This window comes from Cornus florida, unplaced genomic scaffold (genome assembly GCF_030987335.1).
Source record: "Cornus florida cultivar Cherokee Brave unplaced genomic scaffold, ASM3098733v1 CherokeeBrave_3.0.0_Hap2_Chr04, whole genome shotgun sequence".
Taxonomy (NCBI): Eukaryota; Viridiplantae; Streptophyta; class Magnoliopsida; order Cornales; family Cornaceae; genus Cornus; species Cornus florida.
In genome coordinates, this window is record NW_026775574.1 from 75,638,258 (window position 1) to 75,644,724 (window position 6,467).

General features: G+C 37.8%; 1 long non-coding RNA gene across 1 annotated transcript; it reads left to right on the forward strand.

Annotated features, from left to right (window-relative positions):
* The first annotated feature begins 1,400 nt into the window (after positions 1 to 1,400).
* On the forward strand, positions 1,401 to 6,110 carry LOC132303563 (uncharacterized). The gene is made up of 3 exons (XR_009481281.1): positions 1,401 to 1,809; positions 3,962 to 5,010; positions 5,243 to 6,110. It is a non-coding gene; the product is annotated as an uncharacterized LOC132303563 (long non-coding RNA).
* Positions 6,111 to 6,467: the final 357 nt, after the last annotated feature.

Sequence of the window (6,467 nt, forward strand, 5' to 3'; positions counted from 1 at the left end):
TACCTTAGTCTATTCTGTGCATTTTTTATCCATAAAGTTTAATAATTATGAAATTGTTTCTACTGAAAATTTTCAAATTTTACATTAAGAAAATGTCTAAAATAAATAGTGTAAAGTACAGCAACACTATCTGAAGGTTGATAAAAAAACACTCAGATGAAACTTATCCTGTTTTGGGACAATGACACCCCCTAATGATATTTGGAAGCCAAACAGGGCCTTAAAACATGTGAAAAGTCTACTTTACCCTTCATTGTTTAATTAATTTTAATTACAAAATATAAAAATAATTGAAGGACTAAATTACCGTTGAATCTTTCTCTCAATTACCCTCTACCCCCTCTCTTTATATTTCTGTGCAGCCGCCACGCCAGTTAGTACAATTACCATTCCTCTCCGACGCCGATTAGTACCGTCACTGGATCTGGTAGCAGTACACCTCAGAACGGCGTTGTCAGTGGCAATCACGACTCTTCGGATGACACTCCCAATCATGCTGCCGATGGTTATGCGTCGGAGGATTTTGTTACCGATTCGTTGTCCATCAGGAAAGAAAGAAAGGGTCGACTCTTCTAGTACTACACATATATACATTTACGAAATTATGTCTTTGTTTATTTGGATACTTAGTAGATTCATAGTACTTGATTTATGTTGGTAATTTTTGTAATGAATCAACTTTGGAATAAAAGGAGACAAATTCCTGCTTTGAAATTGATCTTGATTTGGTTATTCTTTTTACTCTAAGTTTATGTGAACACACTCTGTTTTGTTAGTGAGAAATTGGAAAACAAAAGAGACTATAATTTTGAGTTTTGTAATTTAATTCTTTTAGTTTCTAGAAAAATGAAGAAATCAACACAATTGAATATCTGGCTGAGGTGGGTGGAGGGTTATGATTTCCAGTTCGGAATAATAAAAATGATATGGAAATGTGATTATTTTGTTTTCCTACACCTTTACTCAACAGATGGGTACCTTTTTGTTCTGCTTTTTTGGAAGGTACCAGTTTTGAGAGAAGAAAAATGGGTTTCCAAAGAGAGCTACTCTTGATGGATTAGTATTGTCACCATTCCTCTCGACGGCGCTGTGTGTGTGGGGCTGTGGTTGTGGCGGGGTGTGTGGAGAAAAGGGAACGAGGGGGAAAAGAGAAACTAAAAAGAGATAAAATGGATATTTAAGTCAATAAAAAGTATAATATTTGTTAATTTTATACAAAATGGTAATATAGGCAATTCATCGTTGTTGTAGGAGTGTCTTTGTCTACGAGGAGTTATAATTGTCTAAAAATAGAATAAGTTGTACATGTGTGTCCTTTTGATAAACTGTACCTTATCCAAATAAATACACCACTATATGTATTTGCCCTAAGACCAATTCACACGTTCCTCATTCTCTCACATTGTAGGATTGATTGCGTTGCCGAGGTGCCCCTTCCATCCTATTTGCCAACCAATCCCACTCCTCGCTACCCATCCACACCATCAACAAATAAGCCAAACTAACTGAAACCCACTTCACTGAATTTGAAAACAAACACAATAGTTAAATGGGAGTTGAAGATTCAAATGTCTCGGGTCCTATTACCTGTCGGAGTTGTGGACTGTGGTGATACTGTAAACAACATTTGTTAGTAAGGGGGTTTCTTCTCTGGAAACGATGTCGTGTAAGGCAGCATAATACACCGCTTAAGAAATCGGAGAGTATTTTAGGGTTCATCAGGAAATCAGAGAGTATTTTAGGGTTCATCAGGAAATCGGAGATCCAAATTTGCGACAAGATTCCGATCGAATAACAAGAACAGAACAGGTGAGTCCCTTCCATCATTGTCCATGTTTAATTTCATATTAAAAACTTTACCTTATTTGAGGTGTGTTGTATCAACTTCACCAACCCAGAAACTGGGTATTCTTCAACACCACCCATTTTCTTCATCGTCATCAGCACTCAAATCCACACCTAGCACTTCAATCAACACTCATTCACTGTCGATTACCTTATCAAATCATGTGGGCTTCCTCCAGAAAAGGCTCTTGCAGCCTCCAAGTTCGTCAACTTCGAAACCCCACACAAACCAGACTCTGTTCTCGCATTCTTCAGCAGCCATGGATTCACCGAAACCCAGGTCTCACTTCTCATTAGAAGACACCCTCAGGTACTCTTATCCGATCCCGGGAAAACCCTTTTTCCCAAAATCGTATTTTTCCACTCTAAAGGTGTTTCAACAGAAGACATTGCCAAAATACTGACTGCAAGACCGACTATTTTGAAAAGAAGTTTGGAAAATCAAATAATCCCATCGTACAATGTCTTAAATGAATTGCTCAAGTCTAAAGAAAAAACAATTGCAGCTATTAAACGCCAAGGTCAGCTTTTGTTGCAAGATCTTCAAATTCGTGTGGCACCCAATATTGAAGCTATGAGAGAATCAGGTGTGCCTGAATCGAATGTTGTGGCACTCTTTACGAATCATCCTAGAGTTTTCATAACTAGTACTGATAGGTTTAAGGAGATTGTGGAGGAAGTAAAGAAAATGGGTTTCAACCCTGTGAGAATGAATTTTGCTTTAGCAATTCAGGCACTGAGGAAAATGAGTAAATCAACTTGGCAAAAGAAGGTGGAGGTTTATAATAAGTGGGGTTTGTCTGAGGATGAGATTTTAGTGGCGTTTGGGAAGCATCCACTTTGTATGACGACGTCGGAGGATAAGATTATGAGGATAATGGATCTTTTTGTCAATAAAATGGGTTGGGAATATTCGATTGTTGTGAGGGCGCCAAAGCTTTTAACCCTGAGCTTGGAGAGGAGGTTCATTCCAAGGTGTTTGGTTTATCAAATTCTATTGTCGAAAGGTTTGATTGAGAAGAAATTTAGCTCAAAGATGTTGGAGTCTCCTGAAAGTCAATACCTAAAGAAGTATGTGAAAAAATACGAGGAAGAAGCTCCTGAGCTTTTGAAGTTATATCAGGAGAAGTTGAATCTTTCAAAGTAACTAGAATATGGGAAAATGAGGTGCAGAGTGGATTTTATTTAAATTTAATACATCTCTGATTCCAACTATACATTGGTTTCTCCTTGTTTACTTTTGGGTACTGAATTTGCTTTGCTTTTATTTGAAATACAACTTGGCAATCAATTCAAATTCATTAATCTCTGAGCAATTTTGAGATCTATATGTTAGTTTTGGCAATTAGAACTTGAAGCTCAACAACATGGTGCATTGAATTCTCGGGTCTTTTGTAGTAGAGGTTTATGATTGGTGTGATATACCATTGTCTGTTTGTCTGGGAGACCAGTCTAGTTCAATTTGGTAAATTAACGATTTTGGTTTTCAATTGTAACGGTGCAAACATCTAACTCATTTTTGTGTTTTTTTATCCAGAAACTGTAATCTCCCTCTTTTTTTTAGAGCATATATAAATGAGTTATATAGCGATCGTTTTCTTTGTGCAAGTGTGACATTGTTGGTTCAATTCATGACTCAGTCAATATACCATTTTCCTCCATTTCTGTATTGAGAACTTCTATTCAAGTTGATTATTGGTGAAGCTAATTTCATCATTGTTATAACTTTATGGCGAATTTTGACACTGAAAAACAAATTGAATTTGAAAATGAGTGAATGCAGTAAAACCTGTGTATTTACAATTCAATTTTAACTTACCAAAAAAAAAAAATTATACAATTCAATTTTAGAAGTAGCCTAATTCTTAGACCAGAAGGGTGCCATCTGATGGCTTGGTTCATTTTACAATTATAAAAGAAATTGAGTCAAAATGCTAGAGCATGCTAAGATTAAATTATGAAAGTTTATGAAAGATCTACTTGAATTTTCTTTCTTTTTTCAACAGTATTCAGCCTGCTCTCTGCATTTCAAGCTCTCTCCATAATAACCTTTTGTTTGTTTTTCTTTTTATCCTCCTACTCCTCCTTCCTCTTCTTCCATTCTTTCTTTGACTAGGGCTTTCCACTCTCTCTTCTTCAGGAGCGAATACTCAAATTCGCAGCCACTTAAGATCAAGTTATGGCAGAGAAGAACATAACATGAGAAGCTTTCCAAGAACAGATTACAGAAATGCAAGATGAACAGATGAAGGCACCTCAGAGTCACCAAAACAATCCACATGTCTAATTGTTTTCCCTGAATTCGAAGTCCTACCGATATAAAAGAAAATCAGAAACCAACTCCAATGCAGCAGCTTCTTTTTTCAGTAAGGTCTCTCTGGTTATTCCTTTGGTTGCTTAGGTATCAGTCACCATTATATGGATGTGCACTGAAACATAGTAAATCCAGAATCTAGCAAACACGAACCCTTATAAATAAAACTGCATGTAACACTAGTTATTACTTGCATTTACTGTATCAGGCATCGCATTGCTTTACAGAAAATAAAGTTTCTTTGGTCCCAATTTTATGTAAAGTCCTCACTTACATCTTTAGTTCATCTATCAGGGCAATACAGTCACACCTGCACAAGCAGCCATCTGGTTGCCTTCTGATTCATTGAAGTTCTGCTGCCTCTTACAATGGTCTATACGCGTTTCAATAGTGATAATTCTGTTCTATCTGATAATGATTTCTTGTTTTCTCTATCTGGATCAAAGACTCAAAGGGGAGGGGGGAATTTCAAACAAAAAAAAAAAAAAAAAAAACCATTGTGGTTGAGCGTGAGATAAAGAAATAGAGTTGAACCCAGAAGGGCCGTCACGGAGACATGGTAGCAGTTGTCGCAGAAGAGTTTTGGGGAGGCCTTTGTAGTGACTGCCTGGCATTCATGCTCCCAGAAGGGCCGTCACGGAGAGCCCCTGCAATGGATCTCGTTTGGTGTAGCGTGAATCTGATTAGCATGAATCCAGATCTTCTTTTTTTGTTTTTTTTTTCAAATTATATTATTATTGTTAAAATGTCAAACTTTCCTCAAACTTCTCAGGTGGAGGAGGTAACCATGAAACAATCATCACACTTTCGGGAAAATTGAGTCTGCTTGCACGCAGAGAAAGCACCAACTAGTAAGACTTTTTGGCTATACATAACTCAAAATCAAATTTACTTTAGTCTCCTCCTATAAAAGTTCATAGTCTGACTGCACATTCATAACTCAAAATCAAGTTGAGAGATAGTAAGAGAAAATTGCGGAGAGGATGAACAAGTTCAAGTTGTTTCTTTCAATTAAGCTTTTCCTCCAAAAACTCTTCTTCCTAATAGCCTTTCAACAATCTTCATCATTTTCTTCTGCTTCAGACATGGTATCAGCTGATGCTCAGCGCCACCAACATCTCCAACAAGCCCACGGCGTTCCAGACCCCGAAACGCCGGTAGCAGCATCAGATGCTCAGCACCACCAACAACTCCAACCAGTCGACGTTCGGGTGCAGAACGAAGTTGACTGGCCTGCCAAAGTAACCGCACCAAATTCATTCCCCACTCCCTATAAGCTTCCAGTTTCCCTCACACGCCGTCGTTATTGCTGTCACTTTGCTCTTTGTCTCAAAGTTCATGTATCCCAAGTCACCAGAGCAAGCCCAAGTGCTAGAGGATGTGGGTGTCGTCTTTGGGGTCACAGCCGCCTTCTTCGCCATCACAATGCCTTTCCCACTTTGCCATAAGCTCATTTACTGGACCATTTTTGCTCTTGGTCTGCTGGCCATTTTCATCTGTTACCGCCATTAACCATGTGATGAGGTGGGCAATTGTGACCCAATTTATCATCTGTTTTTCTGCTTTTGTTGTTAAATTTGTTACTCTCTGATTGTGACGTTGGTTAGAGGTTCACAGAGAATAAGTAAAAGATCCCATTTTCAACTTAGATTGTGGCTTGGGCGGAGTGATTAAACTTACCAAAACATCCATACTGCAAATTTCTGATTGATTAAGGGCTTGCTGTTCTTTAATTGTGACCGTGAATGCATACTAATCGTAATAAAATTGAGATTTTTGTGTTTTTTTTTTTTTTTTTTTCTAATAGAGTGATGCCTAGTACTCACTCCTTGTATTTGTTATGAGCAAGCAATGAATACACTCTATGCTCAATACAAGTTGGCACACTTATCCAGTGAATACACTGATTTCCAACAGACTTTTCAGTGTGGTATTCATCTGCTTGTGATAACCAACAGCTGATTTGCTTCCTGTTATCAGCTCTCTTGCTTTTTTATTCTATTCATTCTTTACAAATATTGTCCTTGCGTGACTCGGATCCAATTTCAATAGGTCACCACTTTCAAAAGCTTTACCATTACGGAATGTCTTGTATGATATAATTAGATGCTGCCAAGGAGCAGAGCCAGAAAATTTGGGGGGAAGTGAGTTCTGCAAATTACAACTGGTAGCATATTTGAAATATATAATATCCTGTGGGGGCTCCTGCATCAGCACTCTCTTTTTTGCTTTTTTCTGATCTTTATAGATACACGTAATGCAACTTCTGGATGTGGCACTCTCTTGCTCTTAGCATATCAACTCAGTT